Source organism: Carassius carassius, chromosome 8 (genome assembly GCF_963082965.1).
Source record: "Carassius carassius chromosome 8, fCarCar2.1, whole genome shotgun sequence".
NCBI classification, from domain to species: domain Eukaryota; kingdom Metazoa; phylum Chordata; class Actinopteri; order Cypriniformes; family Cyprinidae; genus Carassius; species Carassius carassius.
This window is the reverse complement of record NC_081762.1, coordinates 29,402,692-29,427,417: the sequence shown is the minus strand read 5'-3', so window position 1 is coordinate 29,427,417 and position 24,726 is coordinate 29,402,692. Positions and strand designations below refer to the sequence as shown.

Sequence of the window (24,726 nt, the reverse complement as noted above, 5' to 3'; positions counted from 1 at the left end):
CACCCTGTTTCACACCCTCATCCAGATATGACATTAAGCAAATTTCATTATAATCATCTCATTATTCTTATAGTAAATAACAATTTGCTATTTAAATCAGCATAAATTAGCGTGCATCTCACACTACCATGATGTAAAAAATACCCGTTATAAAACGGATAGTTCCGGTCCATGATTCTGATTGGTTGAGCCAAGTTCGAAGCTGTTGTAAATGACTCCGCTTCGCGTCCTGACTAACAACGCCCCTTAGCTGTTATGCATTCACTGTAAACCACGGCTTTTTGGGGCTTATTGCTTTATTAAATCATACAATTTTACAAATATTTTTTTTTCACATTAGTATATTGAGAATTGACGGCATTGTGTCAATAAAATAAAAGTCACAGTGCACAATAAATAAATAAATAAATAAATAAATAAAAAAAAATAAATAAAAATGTTCTATCTATGCTCATCTCTTTATTTTGCCTGAAATATGACTAGGAATGTTTAGTTTTCGTGAGATTCACCCTATTATATATCTAAAGCAATGGCATTTATTCATTTGAAGAGTGCATTATAGTATCTGGGCCACTGTAAAGGGTTAAATCATCTTTGGCCAGACGTCAAATGCTCTCTGATTCCCCACAGCGATCAGATGAGAGAGCTGCACGTTTCTCTGCGAGTCTCGGGTCCATGTTGGCGTTGATCTGCTGCTGGGTCATTTCAGGCCACGTCTGTCCGATCACAGGAGCAAACGCTGGTATTACAGGCATATTTAATAAAGGACATACAAACAGACTGAGCTGCAGCTTCGAGGTGAGTCATTTGTTCCTGTGTTTGACGTCTGTGTGAAGTAAAACGGCAGTGCTTTGCTGTAAAATGTATCCGTTTTAAACATCTAGAGCCAAGTGCAACTCGGTATCGCGCCGATAGATATAAAGCTGCCATGAAACGTCATAGCGCTTATTTCATGTTTCACGTGTGTTTTCAAGCGGATGTGGGTTTCTGTACTTTTAGAGTCTTTCGGCAAAACCATGTAGAGTCGTGAAGGCATTTGAAAACATCACCTTAGCCTGCTTTACCCCAAAGCAAAAACAATCCTTGTTGACATTCATATGAATGTTTTCTGGAGTGTCATTAAAACAATATCCTCATATATAGTGCTCTGCACTGTTGTTGTCGTTGCTGTTGCTGCTAAAGTTATGGTTGCACGCATACGATCATGCATTCGTGCATGCGTGTATCCCTTTGCAAACTTTAGTCAGATGTTACAAGAAACTTTTATGACATCCGACCGCTTTTTGCTCTTAAATGTGTTAAGAACTGGCCATGTTATTTGACTGGCTCAGGGGCAGAGCCCAACGGTTTGACCCACTTACAGAAACTGCATCCTTTCAACATATTTTTGAAGAAATGTCATCATTATTTACCAGGACGTGATTATATTAGCCCAAAACTGCCAAAAATACAATACTTGCCTTTTAATCTGGCTGCATGGTGTGATTACTAAAACATTTTTTTAAATGTATTTTTGCATATATAGGGGAAGGCCAATTATGTTATATCTGTAATGATTTACTTTGTTTGCAATGTAATACTAATATACTGTGCTTATTATTTCTGTAGAATGCATTATGTGTACTTTTATACATGGAATACCCAGATGACCTTCTGCATTTTGCCAAATATGCAGTATGCAACAACAACAGGCTGCATGGAGTAAAACTGTATCTGAAATATAAACTGTAGTATGCATGTAACTGTAAACTGTATGTACTATACTTAACATTTTATTGTGCCCATTAAACGGAAAGTATTTGCTGAATTAAAAATGTAGCATATATAGTTTGTGACTACAGTTTATGTACTACTGATTGAAATACTTGTCATTGCATAGAGCACACTATGCATAAAAAAATGTGTGTTATGCATGAAGCATACAGAAAGTTTTATTCTAGTAGTCCATGACGTAAGAAATAGCCAAATCTACTGCTATAAATGCAATCATTCAGTAAGGTGTGTGTCAGGACAGTGAACAGCTTATCACCTTTCTGTGTGTAACTGAATAAGTGATATAAAGATTTATAATAAAAGGTTTTTAAAAGGCAAGCAGAAGGAAAGGGGATGTTGAAATATGAAGACTATTAGTGTTCCTCTTGACTCGCTGTAGATGAGAATTTCTCTGCAGCTGGAGGGTTATTTCAGGTCAGCTGTGTGCCATGTGGATTGGTGAATCCATTTAAAAGCCTGGGCAAAACTGCAATCAGTGAGATGAGTCTTTGTAACAAAGAGCATTTCATGTCAATTTACCATCAAGGCTGACTGCAACCTTTTGTAGATTTACTTGCACTGGAAAAGGGGATGCAAGGATCTCTTTGTATGATATGTTTTCTATAAGTATGGTGAATATGTATGCAGAATATACATAGAATAGTCAAGTTTAAATGAGGTGACCTGTGAATGTATTTAGTGAGACTGCTTTGGACCAATTAAAGATTTAAATGTCATGGGCCCTATAATACACCCGGCGCAAAGAAAAAACATTTGTGCCCATTTGTGCACACATGGGCGTGCTGGTCTAAAAAAAGGCGCATTGCTATTTTGAGGAACTGAAAAGTTCTGTAGTCTGGCGCAATATTTTTCATTTTTATTTAAAGTGCGCTAGTAATATTTGCCTAAAGGCAGGTGCACAATGTGCATACACTTTGCTCATTACACATACTGGGACGGACAGCAGCAAACAAACATTTAAGAAAAAAATCTTTGGTATGAGAGACCCGGGTTCGAATACACTGTGAGACCAATGTGTCCCTGATCAAGACACTTAAACCCCTAGTTGCTCCAGAGGCGTGCGACCTCTGACATATGTAGCAATTGTAAGTCGCTTTGGATAAAAGCGTCAGCTAAATGAATATACCGTATTTTTCGGACTACAAGTCGCACCTGAGTATAAGTCGCATCAGTCCAAAAATACGTCATGATGAGGAAAAAAACATATATAAGTCGCACTGAACTATAAGTCGTATTTATTTAGAACCAAGAACTAAGAGAAAACATTACCGTCTCCAGCCGCGAGAGGGCGCTCTATGTCTTCAGTGTAGACTACAGGAGCACTGAGCAGCATAGAGCGCCCTCTCGCGGCTGTAGACGGTAATGTTTTCTATTGGTTCATTTCTCTTGGTTCATTTCTCTCGTTTCATTTCAAATTAATTTTGATAAATAAGTCGCACCTGACTATAAGTCGCAGGACCAGCCAAACTATGAAAAAAGTGTGACTTATAGTCCGGAAAATACGGTATGTAACCTGCCATGGCGCAAGCACAAATGGGTTTTAAAGAGGAGACTCTGATTGGTTTATTGCACGTTACGCCCCAAAAACACCCATTATTCAGGAATAGGGACAACACATTTAGATCATGCGCCTGGGCACACCGACCGTTTTCACGTCCTTAAACTAGCAAAAGTGGATTCAGAAATGTCCTGAGTGTACCTGCGCCGTGCACTTTAGACCATGTGCTTAAATCGTTAAAATAGGGCCCCATAAATTCTTGGCTAAAAATGCAACATGGAGGAAACTCTCGTTTTGGCGGTTTAGTGGCATCCTGCAACATGCAGATAGACTCAAATGTCAAAACACAAATTACAGATTTGAACTTGCCATTTGTCACTTGTGCTTAGGGGAGCATTGCATACTGTAATCACTCACAAAAATAGCTTCTTGGGAACACACCCAACAAAACAACTTCTTGTAAGATATCTCCATAAAAACCATTGGGACTTCTGCTGTCTAGTCTTTCATCAACCTTCTTGTGTCATTACTTGTCACAACAATGTTTTCATGTCTTTCAAAGTTGCTTAGCCATTCCCAAATCTCTCCTCAAGGTTGTCCACATAGTAATTACAGCATTTGTTGTTGCTATCAAATTCCAATAGTAGCATATCTGTGGTATGTGTGGAATAGTATGCTCCCATACTACTGGTAATGTTTTCGCAGTGTGTGTACAGTGTGCAAATTTTCTGTATGAATAGAATACCCCGATGTAGGGCTGGGCGATATACAAAAAAAAATTATATCTCGATATTGTCAATTTTTACGATATTCGATATATATCTCGATATGTTTGCATTTGCATTTAAATAATAAAAAATAAAACATGATTTTCTTTTGCCCATTAAAAAAGAAAAAAAAAACTATTTAGATTAAACCGCTAATTTAAGCAGTTAAAAAATCTAGACCAAGATCACTTACTGCTTTTTATTAAATGAATACATGTAGGCCTATATGTAACTGAAGCAGTGCAAATTAAGTAACAGTTACAGAAAGTGCATTCTGTCAACTTTTTAGTGCATGTAATTCACAATTTAAACTATGCAACTAGGATAAGTATTTTATTTTAATTTTTTTAACAAGTTTTTAAGCTAAGAACACAAGTCTGTCAACTGTCTGTGGTTTTAAGAGAAGCTCTGTGGCATGAAACTATGTTCCTACTGACACTAAAAACCCTCTTAGATGGGGAGCTAGTTGCTGAAGCACATAGCTATTTCTTATATATAAATATATATAAATGAATACCAAAGACTTTTGCATTCTCTCTGTCTATATTATGGAAACTGGTAAACATATCGGTGAAATTCCCCAATAGTAATTCCAAATGGCATAGCCTATGTTTCTCTATTCAAACATCAGCGGTCGAGTAAGTGCATTTATTTTGGGATCACAAATGCAAACAATACAGTTGAGATCTCACGACAGAACACAGACCGGCTGAACGACGCTTTCATTAGATCGCTCAATTCCAGCTTTTTAGTGTTTTCAGATTATCGTCGGCGGCTCTTCCGCAATGAGGAGTGAGCACGTGCTCATGGTTGCCAGATTGCTTAAAATAAGCAAACACCGGGCAGAAAATGTATCCTTGTAACAGTGGAGCTCTGATTCGGAGATTTAAACTCTTGTTATCTGGCAACCGCTATCATTAAAGCTCACGTAGTAGAGGGGCGTAGAGCAGTCAGCAGTTACAGGTTCCTTTTTTGGACATTCGGCGCGTTCTTTTGGGAAGTATGCTTGAATTTGAAATTCGATATTCCCGATATATTCAAATTGTACATCGTCGTCAAAATTATTCCGATATTATTGCTAATATTCGATATATCGCCCAGCCCTACCCTGATGACCAAATAAAATAGCCAAAATGTGCACCAGAGCACACACAATATGTCCAACACTTGAAGGATGTCGTAACATATCCTCCTTGAACATAGACAAGATCGGATATGAATGCAACACACATGTAGTGTACTATACTGTACAATTAAATTATTAAAATATACATTTTTAAAATAGTTTTCCAACTGTGTGGACTGCAGTCTATACTATTTATTAGGGCCAGACCAATATATAGTTTTGCCGATATTATCAGCTGATATGAGCCTGTCACCGATATATCTGTATCGGTGATGTAGCCGCACTGGGTTGTACATAATAATTAACTCAAATGATATATAGGAAATTTGAATAATTAATCAGGAATATGATTAATATATATATATATATATATATATATATATATATATATATATATATATATATATATATATATATCGTATGACAGTTACATTAAAATTATTGAAGATGAAAAATAGCTTAATTGCATATATCAATAACTCATTACAAGGCACTGTAATTTACTCATTAATATGTCAATATTCCATTCTTCATATCAATTATAGTGATATCTCTTACTGTAAATTACCGCAAATCAAACAGTGGTTTGTCCAGCAAACGGCCGTAAGATTAACTTCCAATTTCTAATTTCCAATGAAGTTATCACTTCTTATAATTCAAGGAAAAATATTCTCTGGCCATGAAAACATTATCCTATCATTATGAACTTTCAGTTACTAAAAAGTAAAGAGCTTGTAGCTAAAGATCAGACATTTCATTAACTCGTGAAATGAGCGTTTCAGTCAGAGGCAATCATGAATATATATTGGTTTTTAATAATTTAACTAATAATACATCAAACTACAAATCACACAGAGTAAATACGCATACGACAATATAGACAGTAAACTTTGTACAAGACATAACGGAATCCAAATGAGGGAGAGAGAGAGCGGGAGAGAGAATGAGTGAGAGAGAGAAAGAGAGAGAGAGAGAGAATGAGTGAGAGAGGATGAATGAGAGAATAGGCGTGATCACAGAATCACACGCTCAGTTCTGCAAACTCACAGACAGTAACCCTTGAAAGACAAAAACGAATCAAATCACCTTGAAAAGGTAATAGACAAACTTTAATCAGCATTTAAATCTCCATAGAGAATGATACTTGCACTTGTCTCTTTGTGGCTCGCCAGACCAGCGTGCGTGTGAGCAGCGTGAGCGTGGTCCTGTAGCTAGGCGTGTTCTCTCGTGTCTTTCAATGCTGCTGCGGAATCGCGCGATATATTTGAAAGGTTCAACAAAGCAATGTTTCAGAATTCGTCTTCCTCGTGTGGAGAGGCGAATAAACTTAGTAATGAAAAGAAACGAAAACAACGGAGATGAAAGCTCCCGAAGGAGCCATGAGAGTAAGAGTCAGAGTAAGAGCCAAGAGTAAGAGCCAAGAGAGCGAGGAACTTCCTGGGTCAGTCCTTATAGCTCGCCTGGTTCACACCTCTGTTCGCATAAACAACCAATGAACGTCCGCGATCTGAAGCGGGAAAAGCGGGGGTGGTGTTGGCGCAGTGGATAAGACACACGTCTTTGGCGTGAGAGACCCGGGTTCGAATCCACTGTGAGACACCAATGTGTCCCTGAGCAAGACACTTAACCCCTAGTTGCTCCAGAGGCGTGTGACCTCTGACATATATAGCAATTGTAAGTCGCTTTGGATAAAAGCGTCTGCTAAATGAATAAATGTAAATGTAAATGTAAAAAGTTCCTTTGTCTCTGGGGAAACACCCACTCTAATAAGTTCTGGCTTATCAGATTTCAGCAGTGATATTCTAGCAAGTTCGTAATTCCAGATTAATACATTTTACACACCTTTCATATAGGTGGATAGTTGGGTCACAACATGACGATTCCAAAGATACCAAAAATTACATATATAACTGATAGAAACACGACGTTACATTCATATGCAGAATTACACACATTTAAAGATTAACACATGATAAAATTGTAGATACTCTACTAATTGTAGAAAACATCTAATGCACCAAAAAGCAATACTTAATACATTTAGAATACATTGAGAAAATAAAAGGGTACTATTCTCTTTTCTAAGAGTTAGCTTTCCTGTCCTGTTTGTTAGGTCATAAAGTTTTACGACCTGCTAAGGGGGTAGGGGTACAACTCATATACATGATAGAACATGATTTTATCTGAGAACATTAAAATTAGGAGAAACATTTCCAATTTATAAATTAGCAACTTGTAATCCTCACATAACAAGGATTAACCATTTTATGCAAAGCAAACCTATTCAAGATACATATTATTAAGGACTTACATAAAGAGCCTAAAGAAAAGTTTGTTTGTGTGTGTGTGCTTATGTGTGTGTGTGTCTTGTGGAATGTGTTTCGTTTCTCCTTTGAGGCTGCTCACGTGACTTTGGAATGTCTCGTCCAGTGTCGTAAATAATTTAAATCCAGCCAGGCTGGCGCCAGGCCAGGCATTTAGCTTAGAAAAAGTTGGGTTTATATGCCTGAATTCAAAATCTACAAGTTTTGGGTTTGCATTGTTTTAGATTCAACGAACCGTGATTCATTAGGTCAGAACCAATGAATCGATGACCTGCATATCCGTTACAGTGAATATGGTGCTAGTTACATTGTAACTTGACCATATGACAGTTTAAATCTTATCTGAAACAAAAAATATACAAGACAAACTAAAATATTTTGTTAATAAAATAATATATATAAATATAATTATAATTATTATTAATATTATTATTATTATTAATAATATATATATTTTTTCTTCAAATAAAATAATGGGGCTTTTTTATTAATTAAAAATAATCTGATTTTAGAGCTAGCCAATGAACACATTTTAACCATGCTTGGGTCGGCCCACATAAATGAGCAAAAATTCTTTACATGTCTTGAAATAATAATTTCTAAACATTAAACATTGACTATCATGCTTTATTCACCTGTTTTTCGTTGTTTCTCATTGAAATGAAAGTAAATGGTGTAGATGACATCGCTAATGTTATATTAAAGCACATTGTAATGCTGTGTTACAAATAATAAATAAGATTGGAGGTTAAAATAATAGCAGATTTGTCTCATTTTAAATGAATAATAAAAACTGAGATTAAATTTTCTTAAGCCAGAATTAAAATTTTACTATGGTAAGATAATTGTTTGCTAAAATTAACCTAAAATTACTTTGTGCCCCACGCTCCATTATATTAAGTCACACTTCACGCTTCTCTTGTAAGTTTCGTCTGTTTGTGAATACTGTAGCTCAAATCCGTGAATGAATTTTCCGAAGTGAAATAAACTTCAACGGAATAAAGTAGAATGGAATTTAATTTAATTAAAGTTGAATTACATTACATATCTGTCACATCATTAAGTGTTTGATATATATATATATATATATATATATATATATATATTAGGGCTGCTCGATTATGACAAAAATCATAATCACGATTATTTAATATGACCAAAACTTTATATGAGTGATTTATTTAAAGAAAGTGATACATATCAAATATGTATTTTCTGTAAATAAGGTTGCTATGACATCTGCATTGTAGAGACCAGCGGAATTTCAAACAAACAAAAAGTCCACAAAATTATTGAAAATTACTGAAAATAATTAAACTGTCAGTAATAAAAAAAGCAAAGGACAAACTTCTCACATCTTCTTGCACATTTATGGTGTTACTTATTTATGGAACATAATTACTGTTTACCGTCTGCCGGTGGTTCTGTCGACAAGGACAGCTCCCGTAAACATAAGCGTATGGGCCAACCAAACGACCAAGAAGAGTTTGGGACAAGAGGAGAAAAAGAGCGAGGATCAGTATCGGTGTTGCATTTTCTAGATGGAGAGAGCTTCGCGACAAACGTCAACTAGAAAGAGATGCCGATCTCGCTTGTGTTTTACTCGACAGGTGAGTTGCTTGATTCGTATCTTTAGAGAAAATGTATGCTATTATAACGATCAACAAGATTAGTATCATGGGGCATACAGGGGAAGCGCGGGGCATCGCGTCTCTAGACCCGAGCGAGGACGCATCTGATCCATAGTCTGATCGCGTCTTGACTTTGTATGTAACGTTAATCTACTCGCGCAAATCATTGAACTCGCGTTTGCTATGTATTTAGTTGTAAACCTTCCATTACTCGGGTCTAATTCAATATAATAAAATTATGACATCAAACACATCATTTATAAAACTTTACCTCATCCGTTAAGTCCATGATTTATCTTTCCGTTTGATTGCGGTTGGGTAGAAGACAACAAATCCCATCATTCCATGCTCTTTCTTGGCGTCATCAAACCACGCGATTGTGCGCCCTCTAGTGGCAGGTCCTACAACCTGTACCTTTAAAGTTGTCCAAATGAAGCTCTTAGCAATGTATATTACTAAACAAAAATTCAGTTTTCATATATTTACAGCAGGAAATGTACAAAATATTTTCATGGAACATGATCTTTACTTAATATCCTAATGATTTTTGGCATAAAATAAATTTTGACCCAGTAAATGTATGTTTGGCTATTGCTACAAATATACCCCAGCGACTTAAGACTGGTTTTGTGGTCCAGGGTCACAAATAAGAAAAAAAAGCAAACAACAGCACAAATAAATGCAATAGAAAAAAGAGAGCTATGAAAACTAAGTTTTAATGTTAAGTTTTTATTCAGGTAAGAAATACTAAAGAAATTAAAGTAATCAAATGTATATTATCAAATGTAATTTCTGTAGTCTTCATTGTAAAAAATCTATATTAATGCTTACCCTTAAAGTTATAAAACGTATTCAGTCAAGAGCAGAAAGTGATTTTCTTTGTCTTTTGTTTTTTGACCGTTGGCTAAACGTCTGATGCATATGGGACACAACAGTGTAAACACTTCAGGAGTGTCAAAGTCAATATCGGATTGGTTGAATTATACAGGATTTCCGGGGAACGTGTTTTAAGTGGTGATCAAGGGGAGGTGGTAGATGGGCTCAGAACCCAGATTTCATCCAAAGAGGACTTTTATTAAATGCCAGTGAAGAAGTAGAGGTGTACATATTCACAGTATGTGTAAAAAAATACAAACAAAGTTAGGAAACTAAACAAAGAAAAATTAAATTAAAAAAATAAAAATAGACTCTTAACTCAATGCCCACTTCGATGTATAAACAACAAAAGAAAAATTGCTATATGCAGCAAAACATAGACATATACACTTAAAACATTATGCCCCCTCCTTTTCTTCCAAGGTTCAGTTTAGACTGGCTTATATAGCCTAAGACAGGCTCATTACACACAAGACCATACCAACTGCAGGGACATCAATACCAGATATCTTTGAAGCATAGACACAATTTATCAATTAGCTAGTTAGACTATTAAACTTCCAATTAAAACATAAATGCAAATCTTCAACATAAGCAAAATGTAAACAACACCATAAGTCATCTCTTCATGTCTACATCACCAAGAGATCAGTGTCTTCCCTATTAGTAGAAATGGTTTAACCCAACACAAGAAAAAGAAAAGCTGTAGCCCTGCTTCTTCCATTGAGTAGTCACAGGACCAGGATATGGTGAGTATGCAGCATGCCAGGTAACTGTTTGCAATGTGGAGATAAATACAAACTTGAAATAATAAATAACACATAACTACAATTTGTCTCTGTGTGGTTAATGTGAAAAAAATAAAATATCATAGGGGAGCTAGACATAACATGATCTGTGCACCTATCTGCAATAAACACAATCCGCATGCTATCTTCAACTGTATTCTAAATAAACATTAAAGGATAATGACCCAGATGAAACATAGTTGTATCTTAAACCTAATAAACTGCAACCTTAAAATACAACTGACACCAGAAATACAAAAACATTAATAGCAAATGTAAAGAGACATAAAACAGTTGCTTGTACAGACTTCACATGCTCCCGATATCACGGTAGTGATGACGTTACACTAGCTCCCGTCATCACACGTGAGTGTTGCATTCTTTAACATTCCACCTGGAAACAAATCCTGTGGCGCCAAACCCCATCATGAAAGAAGAAAGCCACCGAGTTTGTGACGATGAGCGCTTATCAGGATCAATTAAACGTTGGATAGTCAAAAGTATGTCAAAAATTTAATGTTCACGGCATAGAATCTTTAAAATACATCTGAGAGTTTTACACACCTGTTATTGTGGCGACATTTCCACGCCCCGAAACGTGACGCTGAACGAAACTAACTGTTATTGGTTGTTTGACATGTTGGTCAAACGTGTGGGTGGGCCTTAGCCAACGAAAGCTGCCATAGAATCCAGACCTACAGCTGTAAGTCTGAAGGTCTGGCTACACGAGACTACGGACTCAATATACTGTTTCACTACACATGTTCTCTTTCTCAACTATTTAACGTTCCAAAACTGACTGTGTTTAACTGGATACTTGGCAAGATGGCCATTTTGACAATTTTGTATGTATTTTAATATTTTAACGCAGTTAGACACTCGTTTTGGTATTTGTGGCTCACAAGCTGTTTGCGACTGAGTGCTGGCCAGCTTGTGTACTCCACTAATATAGATCAGTGGTGGTGCGCACTGCGCGTGCTTTTGGTGTAAGTGTGTAACCTGCTGGAATGACTAAAATAATGTGCAATACAAGCACTATGTAACCGGGAGTGAGAATGCGGGGCTGATGTCATGTTATTGCCTGTGCCACTGGTAACAAAACCAATTGGCTCTAAATTGGAAAGAAGTGTGACTGATTGGCCGGTCACCGATCCGGGCTGATCATGAGGAAAAGCGTCTGATTCTGATCCCTGGCCAATCGGTGCATCTATTAAAATACAAAATCCATTTATTTCCATCAAGTCGGTGTGATATTTCTCATGATGCTGTACACAGTTCCGTCTTTTTACAAACTGTAATTGAATGTTAAAAATGTTTGATTTATATGTCCTTATCTTAACCTCCCTTGTCCCTAAAATCATGTCTGGCATTTTCTGTGGCCCGCCTTGTGTTCCAGTGACTGTTAATCAATAATTCCTCAAATTACTCTGGATTTCTGCATTTCTAATACAGTAGTCGTATTCATGTGGCAGAGATTGTTTTCTGTTCCATAAGGGAATGGATTTAACTGCAGAATCGTATTAGGAAACACAATTTGGCGGCTTTTCTTTCATGCCTAGTTTAATTTAGCTCTGTAAAAAAAAAAAAAAAAAAAAAAACAAGGTCTGTGAAAGGTTCTCTGAAGATTTACTTGTGGAAAGTGAAAGCATTGTCATTTCTTCAGGCTAAAGTCATCTTTGTCTATATCGTGCATTAGTTCACCTAAAAACAGGTAAGTCTGGTTTGTTTACATGCATTCTTGTGGAGGAGTAGTCTGTGTGTCTTCATAGCCAGACTGGGCTGAATACAAAATGGTTTTACACTGGGAAATGTTTTTGTACTGTGATATTCTTTGCATTATGAACACAATACTAGCAAAAGGTGGTGGCAGTGAATGTTGAAAATAGTGAAAATGTATGAAAATGGCTCCATACAAATCCCTGAGCAAACCTATGGTTTTTCGTTCCTGAATAAATTTGTTTTTGAATAAATTAGTTAAGTGAATGATTTAAATTCTGTGTAAACCATGATGCACCAGATCTTTAAAAATTTAACATGCTGTTTTCTATAAGCATCCAGCTATGACCCCAGAAGCTGCTTAGCATAATGTTAATGTACACTGACTTCATCCTTGGCTATGTGATACATTTTGTAATGTAAACTTCATACTATAATGTACTTTCTAACATTTTTGTTTGTGTTGTGCATGTTTTTTCCATGAAGTTGAATTTGAGTATGCAAATACTGGAGGACACATCCGGTCTGCAAAATGTTTTTCATCTGGTGTGCGACTAGCTTGAGAAGTTAGCTGCCTACAGTATGTAAGCAATACACAACTATAGATAGTAAACATCTCGCTAGTTTTTGGATCTGAGCTCTTTCCTCTAATGTAATTTTAGGAAAATTCTGTGTTTCTCTGTAGATGTCATTTCCGAGCACAAATGTTTGGCTGATACTTGATAAACCTGTGTAGTGTTTTTACATTTGATAATCGTAAAGTTTGAGAGGGCAGATTTATTAATCTTATCTTCTGATATATCGATTCATCAAAATGAAGTCATAAAATCCAGAAAAAAATAATCCACACAGCTGACATTTTATATATTATATTATTATATGCTATATTATATTATACACTAAGTAAAAATAGCATATTTCTTTTAGCGATAGATGATATTTAGGATTTTAGCGACATGCTATTTCTACACTAAGTGCATGTAGCTTTAAATTCTATTTATACCTAAAATAGCAGGATTTTCTGCTGTTTATACTAATTATTGCAAATATTAATATAAACATTATAAAACACTATACAATAATAATGTATTGAGTGTAAATGATCATTTGAATTATTAAATGGATGCCCTCCCTGCACCAACTTTTATTGAAAATAAATGCCTTTCTAATGTGATATGAGATTTGAAAAGGGAGAAAAAAAAGTTTGTCAAAAGGCGGATTTGATCTCTGGTTGATTGTGTCAAAAAGTACGCACTTTGCATCTACACCACTGGAACCAACCCTCTATGGATACCTTGGCAATTTAATCACCATTGGCTGGTAAATGATTTAGTTTACTCGCCAGACTGCTAGCCATGTTTGAATGCATATTAGTCATTTTAACTAAACATTTTAACTAGACTGGTGGTGGTGCTTTTCTGGTCTTTCAGTGTTTCTGTAAAAAAAACCTAAAAAAATAAAAAACCCTTGGGAACAAAAATCCTAACAAAAGTACTGTTAAGATAATGATACGAATTCTACTAATAAGAACTATAAAATGCACCAAGGATTACTAAGGATTAATGAGTTGCTGGATTCATGAATATTAATCAGGTTGTGTGCGTTTGCTCGAACTGATTTGCTGAAATCAAAACTGGGGCGATAATAGATGAGCGCCAGCCAATGAGATTGCCATTAGTGTATTAGTTCCACCCATTACCGAAAAAAAGCTGAAGAATTCCAAAGGAACGGCATTATTTTGACAGGAAAATACATCAAAGAATATCGTTTACATGTAGCGCGTGAACTAATTAATATTAGACATAAATTTTTTTTGTGGCCCAGAATGAAAATTTGGTCGTATATGCGAGTGATTTACTCGCAATGTAGAGGGTTGGGAACTGATGTTTAACAGTTGTCTTTTGCATTGTTGTTTTGCCCAATCACATGTTGGTAGACAGAGTTGGTGTAAATAGCCTCTACCAACAAGGCGGGCTACTTGCACTTAGTGTAAATAGACACCCAGTTTAATATTTAAACATAGCTCTTTTTTTCAGAAATATATACATGCATGTGTGTGTATTTCTATATACATATAATAAAATACACAGTACACATTATGTAAACAACTTTTTTTGGTATAATACACATTACTTATAAACTTTTATTAAAAAAACATTTTTCCACATTGACTGCTACAGTTGAGGGTAGTCTCTTGGCATACTAAAGCCATACAAACTTGAGTTTACTCTGTTTTAGAGAACTCTGCAAACAGATTAATTTCAGTAGAGATGGTGCATGACAAGGATGTTTATAAAAATGCAAATATTTGTAAAAGTGATGCTTTTAATGCACTGTGATGTAGACATCCATCTCACCAGTGGGGACTTCCAAAGAAACGGTTCCAGTTATGCTTTAGGAATTCCCACTTCATTCAAACTGAGCCAACTACTTCCTCACCATCAAACCAGAGCTTGCAAAATCCAGTCGTCAAACGCCTCCCCAGAGATCTCTCTGTTGTGGAAATGCCCAAAGTTGTTATGGCAACCAATGTGGATACACTAGATATTCACCATTAGACTATCTAAAAGAACAGATCAGATTTCATCTCTTGAACCGTGGAGATGTACAATATATCTGATTTGAAAACCAAATCAGAATTGGGTGTATCATGAAAAAAGCCTAAGGCATTTAGCGCTCATGTTTTTAAGGGCGGAAAGTTTTTCCTTGTCGTTGTCAGATAGGACTGAGGCAAAATGGCATCAGTCTGTCTCTTCAGCTGCTCATTTATTCAATCAGTGGCTTATCTATCTTCTCTCCCTTTCTTGCGTCATCAGCCTGTCCTACAGTTATGTATCGGCACCTTTGACTGGCCTGCCTGCAAGTTCCATGTCTATCATTGTTCTATCGTTTTAATCAGCTGGGCCATTAATAATTATGCAACACTGAAAAAAGCAGCTTTACCTCAGCCTTAAAAAGCTTTTTTAGATAAGACCTCAGGGCTAAAGGTGAAACCCACACAAACATCTCTTTGTTTCCTTCCATTCTTTTTTCATTTTGTTGACTTCATAGTTTTCAGTTCTTAAAAGTATATATGATTCAGTGATTTAAAAGTACTTTTTTAAAAGTAACAACAGTATTTGACCTCACTGAAAACTAACAAGCTGAACAGTTTACATTTTATTAGTTAAATAATGCAATACCTGTCTGTCAAGCTTGGCTTATTGGAAAGAAAAAATGTGCCTGTGATGACTTTTTAATTAAAAAATTATATAAAATTTTCTACGTATTCTAAGTGAAATGTACAATGGCTTGTGAAAAGCACATATGGGTTTATTTGAAACATGCATACATGATTCAGGCAATGTTTAATTATGCTTGTTGTACATAATCCAGCAAATTGGAATTGAAATGTCAAAAGGCTAAAATAATTTATCACATGTGAAAATAACATTGAACACTGAACCCTACCCAAAACCTAAACAAAGACATAGGAGAATATCTGCAGTGTCTGTGGATACAATTGCAGTCAATGCCTTACTATGAAATTCACAAGTAAACAGTGGTTGAAATTATTCAGTAGGTAAACATTAAAAAAAAAAAACATAAAATTTTTTTTTATAATGGCTTTACTATGATTATTATATATAATACATTGATTTTGACATTAATTGAAATGGTAACACTTCAGTTTATGGACCAACTTTTAACTAGTGGCTTAATATCATGCATATTACTAGCTTATCGGCTGTTTATTAGTACTTATAAAGCACATATTAATGCCTTGTACTGTATGACCATATATTCAAAATGCCTCTAATCTGACCCCATACCTAAGCATACAGGTGCATCTCAATAAATTATAATGTCATGGAAAAGTTAATTTTCTTTCAGTAATTCAACTCAAATTGTTAAATAAATCCAATGCACACAGACTGAAGTAGATTAAGTTCTTTTAATTGTGATAATTTTGGCAGACATTTAATAAAAAATACACCAATTCACAACTCAACAAATTAAAATACTTCATAAGACCAATAAAAAAAGTATGGAAAACATGTTCCTTTACTGTACATTTACTCAATACTTGGTAGGGGCTCCTTTACTTTAATTATTGCCTCAATTTGGTGTGGCATGGAGGTGTTCAGTTTGTGGCACTGCTGAGGTGGTATGGAAGCCCAGGTTTCTTTGACAGTGGCCTTCAGCTCATCTGCACTTTTTGGTCTCTGGTTTCTCATTTTCCTCTTGACAGTACCCCATAGATTCTCTATGTGGTTAATGTCTGGTGAGTTTGCTGACCAGTCAAGCACACCAACACCATGGTCATTTAACCAACTTTTGGCATTGTGGGAAGGTGCCAAATCCTGCTGGAAAAATTAAATCATCTTCAAAAAGCTGGTCAGCAGAAGGAAGCATGGAGTGCTCCACAATTTCTTGGTAAACGGGTGCAGTGACTTTGGTTTTCAAAAAACTAAATGGACCAACACCAGCAGATGACATTGCACCCCAAAAGAGTCCTTTGGACAACTGGGCAACAGTCCAGTTATTCTTATCCTTAGCCCAGGTAAGATGCATCTGAAGTTGTCTGTGGTTCAGAAAATTTCTTGACATGTTTGTGTGTGGTGGCTGTTGATGTCTTGACCCTAGCCTCAGTCCATTCCTTGTGAAGTTATCTCAAATTCTTGAATCGATTTTGCTTGACAATCCTAATAAGGTTGCGGTTCATTTGGTTGGTTGTGCATCTTTTTCTTCCACACTTTTTCCTTCCACTTTTTTGTTAACTTCAAACCTTCTGTTAACATGCTTGGATACAGCACTCTGTGAACAGCCAACTTCTTTGGCAATGAATGTTTGTGGCTTACCCTCCTTGTAAAGGCTGTCAATGATTGTCTTCTGGACAACTGTCAGATCAACAGTCTTTCCCATGATTGTGTAGCCTAGTAAACCAAACTGAGAGACCATTTTAAAGGCTCAGGAGACATTTGTAGGTTTTTTGAGCTGATTAGCTGGCATATCACCATATTCTAATTTGATGAGATTGATAAATGTCAGCCAAAATCATCAGAATTAAAAGAACCAAAGACTTAAACTACTTCAGTCTGTACATTTTAATTTATTTAATACATAAGTTTTACAATTTGAGTTGAATTAATGAAATAAATGAACTTTTCCATGACATTCTAATTTATTGAGATGCACCTGTAGCTACAACATTAATAAGAATTAATTAGATGAGGCAAACATTGATGTTAATAGTGAGAATTGGACCTTAAAATAAACCTTTGAACTTGTTTGCGTTTAACACGCATTTACACTGCATCTGCTCTGCATTTACTCTGTGTTTGCATTTACTCTGTGTTGATTTCTGTTCAATAACATTGAAAAATTAATTAATTATTAGTTCAATTCAGCTATTAGCAGCTCTATTGAATACAGTAGTTTCATTATAATGCTTGAGTCCATTCAAATGTTAAACTTTCCAAGTGCTGATTCTGCCAAATTCATCATAAGATGCTCAGATGCATTCTCTGCCACAAGGCAGATATCTTTCATCCTAGATGGTTTTAAAAAAGCATGGTAATAAAAAATTATGTTCAATGTTGTAATAATTAAGGGATGCATTGAATATTTGGCAGCCGGATTTATTCGGCTGAAAATAGCAAAAAAAAAAATACTTTGGTGTTTGGACGAATAGTATGTACCCAACAATCAAGTCAAGTCAAGTCACCCTTATATATCGCTTTAAACAAAAAGATTGCACCAAAGCAACTGAACAACATTAATTAGGAAAACAGTTTGTCAATGCAAAATGACAGTTAAAGGCAGTTCATCGTTGAATTCAGTGATGTCATCATCTCAGTTCAGTTTAAACAGTATCTCTGCAATCATTTGCAATCAAGTCAACGATATCGCTGTAAATGAAGTGACCCAAACTAAGCGAGCCAGAGGCGACAGCGGCAAGGAACCGAAACTCCATCGGTGACAGAATGGAAAAAAAAAACCTTGGGAGAAACCAGGCTCAGTATGGGGGCCAGTTCCCCTCTGACCAGACGAAACCAGTAGTTCAATTCCAGGCTGCAGCAAAGTCAGATTGGCAGAAGAATCATCTGTTTCCTGTGACTTACTGTGATCGATATGATACTTCTTCATTCACTGCTATGAATTGATGCTGGTCATATAAGTATGATTTAAACCATGCTAATGCACTTCCATTAATGCCGACAAAGTGTTCTAGTCTATACAAAAGAATGTTGTGGTCAATAGTGGCGAATGCAGCACTAAGATCCAATAGTACTAAGTCAAGTCACCTTTATTTATATAGCGCTTTAACCAAAATACATTGCGTCAAAGCAACTGAACAACATTCATTAGGAAAACAGTGTGTCAATAATGCAAAATGATAGTTAAAGGCAGTTCATCATTGAATTCAGTGATGTCATCTCTGTTCAGTTAAATAGTGTCTGTGCATTTATTTGCAATCAAGTCAACAATATCGCTGTAGATGAAGTGACCCCAACTAAGCAAGCCGGAGGCGACAGCGGCAAGGAACCGAAACTCCATCGGTGACAGAATGGAGAAAAAAACCTTGGGAGAAACCAGGCTCAGTTGGGGGGCGAGTTCTCCTCTGACCAGACGAAACCAGTAGTTCCAGGCTGCAGCAAAGTCAGATTGTGCAGAAGAATCATCTGTTTCCTGTGGTCTTGTCCTGGTGGTCCTCTGAGACGAGGTCTTTACAGGGGATCTGTATCTGGGGCTCTAGTTGTCCTGGTCTCCGCTGTCTTTCAGGGATGTAGAGGTCCTTTCTAGGTGCTGATCCACCATCTGGTCTGGATACGTACTAGATCCGGGTGACTGCAGTGACCCTCTGATCTGGATACAGACTGGATCTGGTGGCTACGGTGACCTCAGAATAAAAGAGAAACAGACAAATATTAGCGTAGATGTCATTCTTCTAATGATGTAGCAAGTGCATAGGGTGTTATCGGAAGTGTTCCCTGTTCCGGTTTACCTAATTAATGCAGCCTAAAAATCCTTTAACGGATTTGTATATTAAAAGCATATTAGTATGTTATGTGTAAGCCAGGTTAAAGAGATGGGTCTTTAATCTAGATTTAAACTGCAAGAGTGTGTCTGCCTCCCGAACAATATTAGGTAGGTTATTGCAGAGTTTAGGTGCCAAATAGGAAAAGGATCTGCTGCCCGCAGTTGATTTTGATATTCTAGGTATTATCAAATTGCCTGAGTTTTGAGAACTTAGCGGACGTAGAGGATTATAATGTAAAAGGAGCTCATTCAAATACTGTGGTGCTAAACCATTCAGGGCTTTATAAGTAATAAGCAATATTTTAAAATCTATACGATGTTTGATAGGGAGCCAGTGCAGTGTTGACAGGACCGGGCTAATATGGTCATACTTCCCGGTTCTAGTAAGAACTCTTGCTGCTGCATTTTGGACTAGCTGTAGTTTGTTTACTAAGCGTGCAGAACAACCACCCAATAAAGCATTACAATAATCTAACCTTGAGGTCATAAATGCATGGATTAACATTTCTGCATTTGACATTGAGAGCATGGGCCGTAATTTAGATATATTTTTGAGATGGAAAAATGCAGTTTTACAAATGCTAGAAACGTGGCTTTCTAAGGAAAGATTGCGATCAAATAGCACACCTAGGTTCCTAACTGATGACGAAGAATTGACAGAGCAACCATCAAGTCTTAGCCAGTGTTCTAGGTAATTACAAGCAGAGTTTTTAGGTCTTATAATTAACACCTCTGTTTTTTCAGAATTTAGCAGTAATAAATTACTCGTCATCCAGTTTTTTATATCGACTATGCATTCCATTAGTTTTTCAAATTGGTGTGTTTCACCGGGCCGCGAAGAAATATAGAGCTGAGTATCATCAGCATAACAGTGAAAGCTAACACCATGTTTCCTGATGATATCTCCCAAGGGTAACATATAAAGCGTGAAGAGTAGCGGCCCTAGTACTGAGCCTTGAGGTACTCCATACTGCACTTGTGATCGATATGATACATCTTCATTCACTGCTATGAACTGATGGCGGTCATATAAGTACGATTTAAACCATGCTAATGCACTTCCATTAATGCCAACAAAGTGTTCAAGTGTATGCAAAAGAATGTTGTGGTCAATTTTGTCAAACGCAGCACTAAGATCCAATAAAACTAATAGAGAGATACAACCACGATTGGATAATAAGAGCAGGTCATTTGTAACTCTAAGGAGAGCAGTCTCAATACTATTATACGGTCTAAATCCTGACTGGAAATCCTCAAATATACCATTTTTCTCTAAGAAGGAATATTATTGTGAGGATACTACCTTTCTAGTATCTTGGACAGAAAAGGGAGATTCGAGATCGGTCTATAATTAATTAGTTCTTTGGGGTTGTGGTTTAGTTGTGTTTTTTTGATGAGAGGCTTTGTAACAGCCATTTTGAAGGTTTTGGGGACATATCCTAATGACAATGAGGAATGAATAATAGTCAGAAGAGGATCTATGACTTCTGTAAGCACCTCTTTTAGGAGCTTGGATGGAATAAGGTCTAACATACATGTTGTTGGTTTACTGTAGATGATTTAACAAGTTTATACAATTCTTCCACTCCTATAGTAGAGAATGAGTGGAACTGTTCCTGAAAAAAAAAAAGTGATGTGACATTCAGCTAAGTATGGTGACCCATACTCAGAATTCGCTCTGCATTTAACCCATCCGAAGTGCACACACACAGAGCAGTGAACAAACACACACACTGTGAACACACACCCGGAGCAGTGGGCAGCCATTTATGCTGCGGTGCCCGGGGAGCAGTTGGGGGTTCGGTGCCTTGCTCAAGGGCACCTAAGTCGTGGTATTGAGGGTGGAGAGAGCACTGTACATGCAATCTCCCCACCCACAATTCCTGCCGGCCCGAGACTCGAACTGACAACCCTTCGATTGCAAGTCCGACTCGCTAACCATTAGGCCAGGACTTCCCTTCCCTTCCTCAGGGGTCTATAGTGCACTGTCCAGTGTTGGTCATCTTACTTGAAAAAAGTAATTAGTTACAGTTACAAATTACTTCTCCCAAAAAGTAATTGAGTTAGTAACTCTGTTACCACATTGTAAAAGTAATTAGTTACTCAGCAAAGTAACTGTAACGTTATTTTTTATGTTCTATAACGCTATTACGTTCTATAATATCTTTAATATCAAAGATGTTTATATTAAATGATTGAAGAATAAAAACACTACATACAGTATTTTAGAACATTTGGTATTTATTTGAACTCAATAGATTGCATGCTTCCATATGGTATGCATAGAAACAAATATTGAAAATAAAATTCAAGTGCAAAATTAAGACTTAGAAAATAGAAAAAAAGGAAAACTTGGCCATTAGTGCAAATCTCTGTTCCTGTATATTAGGCCTGCTGCACAATAAACCGAACACTATTCAACTCTTAAATATTCAGTACAGTAATAAAATTCTATATTGAAAATAAATAGTTTACACAATTTCCATTAAAGTGCAAAACTAAGACACACAACTGTAAACTTGTGTAATAAAAAACAAAGGAAAATCTGGCCTTTAATTAGTGCAATTATCTGTATTTGTATAATACTGCACAATAAACGGAACACTATCCAACTCTTAAATATTCAGTAATATAATACAAATTAAATATTGAAAATAAATAATATTCAGTTGTTCACACACTTTGCAATCAAGTGCAAAAGTAAGACAAACAAATGTAAACTTGTGTAAAAAGAAACAAAGGAAGATCTGGCCATTAAGTAGTGCAAATCTCTGTACCTGTATATTGTTGCACAATAAACAGAACACTATCCAACTCTCTATGTAGATTAACATGTTGTTCGTTCTCAGTGAAAATGAACAATACAGTACATCTATACTAAAATACTCCTCTCATCTAACAACTAAACCAGTGGTTGTTACGTAGAAGGAGAAGCTTTTCGAATCTTTTGTCTGACAAGTCTGTTCCTCTTTGGAGAGAAGACTTCCCCACGCTGAACAGTTTCTCAACAGGTGCACTAGACGGAGTAGTATCATTGTAACGTAGTGAAATTTTCTTGATGAGAGCAAATCCATACAGATAGTTAGTTTTGTGCTGAAGATCTAATATAGTCTGCCACCTGGTTTTCTGCTGAAGTAGGGCTGTCGCGGTTAAGAAATTTCCCCTGCGGTTATTATGGGTGGCTCAATAGCGCGATATGCGGTATTACTGCCGTTTTTTTTTTTACATACCTAATTTATCCTGACAAAGCTCTATCGTTGAGTTATGTAGCATATATTGTTGGTTTTTTAACTGACAGAGAGACACGTTTTAAATAATTTTTGTTTATTTTTAAATGCCAAACAGCAACAAGAACATGCGTTTTCCAATAAATTTTTTTTGAGGAAATCAAAGAGTTCTAACATGTATTACACGTATTTGCGCACGACTTTGGACAGCAGCGGAAATCTAGACTGATCCACCAGGACAGTGGATTCACGTTGGAGTCGATGCACTCCTCATGCAGATAGAGTGTGAGCTCGTTATCTTTTCATGCTCTCTTGGGTATGGGCACTGACGCGGAGGTTGTCCGTGACTTCAGCAGGTATGCCTGTTACTTTCACGGCTGTATTTTACAGATTTCTTTTTGATGTTGCTCCGCGACCTGATGCTTGAGGGGACAGCTCAGCTGCGCTGGATGACAGGGGACACTCTAAAATGCTTACCGTGAAAAACGCTTAACATGGCTTAATGTACTAACCCAGTGATATTAACAGACCAAACTCACAAAAATCATACTAATAAAGTATACTATCTATAAAAAAAAAAAAATCAGATGAGCCCTGAATATGAATGCAACTCTAATAACACGTTAAGCCTTTTCCTCCCATAGAAAACCCTTATAAGAAAACGCTTAAAGTGGCTTAATGTACTAAGACAGTGATTTTTAAAAACCAAACTCACTAAACCTTATACTAATAAAGTATACGATGTACAAAAAAAAAAAAATAAACACATGATCCCTGAATATGAATGCAAGTCGTTTAATAACACGTTAAGCCTTATGATGGTTTTCTATGGGAGGGAAAGGCTTAACGTGTTATTAAACGCGTTGAATTCATATTCAGGGATCATCTGATTTTTTGTAGATAGTATACTTTATTAATATGATGTTAAGTGAGTTTGGTCTGTTAATATCACCTCATTAGTACATTAAACCACGTTAAGCGTTTTAGAATGTCCCGATGACCTCAAATTAGGCAAGGCAAGGCAAGTTTATTTATATAGCACATTTCGTACACAATGGTAATTCAAAGTGCTTTACATAAAAGAAAGTAAAAAAAAAAAATGAAGAAAAATAATAACAAGAATAAAACAAGCAATTTTAAAACTTTTAAAATTATTAAAAAATTTACTTATTTAAAATGAATTTAAAACAGAAAATGATTTTACATAAAATAAAATAAAAAAACAGTGAAAATATAGTGCAATCAGTTCGGACATTGCACAGTGCTCATTCAATAAATGCACAGCTAAACAGATGAGTTTTAAGTCTAGATTTAAATGTGACCAGTGTTTTAGCACATCTGATCTCTTCTGGAAGCTGATTCCAACTGCGGGTGGCATAGTAACTAAAGGAGGACTCACCTTGTTTTGTGTGAACCCTTGGTATTTCTAACTGACTCGATCCTAGTGATCTGAGTGGTCTGTTAGGTTTATATTCAGTGAGCATATCTGAAATATATTTCGGTCCTAGGTCATTTAGTGACTTATATACGAGTAAAAGTACTTTAAAATCAATCCTAAATGTAACTGGAAGCCAGTGTAAGGACCTGAGGACCGGTGTGATATGATCAGATTTTCTGGTTCTAGTCAGAATCCTGGCAGCAGCGTTCTGGATGAGCTGCAGCTGTCTAATGGTCTTTTTGGGAAGGCCGGTGAGGAGCCCATTACAATAGTCCACCCTGCTGGTGATAAAGGCATGAACAAGTTTCTCCAAGTCTTGGCTGGAAACAAAACATCTAATTCTTGCAATGTTTTTTAAATGATAGTATGCTGATTTAGTTACTGCTTTGACATGACTACTGAAACTAAGGTCTGTCTCCAGAATCACACCAAGATTCCGGACTTGATTTTTAGTTGTTTGACACCTAGAGTCAAGGTATGCATTCACCTTGAACACTTCATCTTTGTTTCCAAATGCAATGACTTCAGTTTTTTCCTTG

At 36.3% G+C, this 24,726-nt stretch overlaps 1 protein-coding gene across 5 annotated transcripts in view; it reads left to right on the top strand.

Annotated features, from left to right (window-relative positions):
• The first annotated feature begins 610 nt into the window (after positions 1 to 610).
• The window catches only part of LOC132145695 (thyroid hormone receptor beta), a 140,588-nt gene continuing 116,472 nt past the window's right edge, over positions 611 to 24,726 (top strand). For 4 of the 5 annotated variants that reach the window (XM_059556902.1, XM_059556903.1, XM_059556905.1 and 1 more), the window contains exon 1: positions 611 to 798. The gene's annotated coding sequence lies outside the window, so the exon portion shown is untranslated. The remainder of the gene's footprint in view (positions 799 to 24,726) is intronic. The other variant, XM_059556907.1, reaches the window with a different exon arrangement.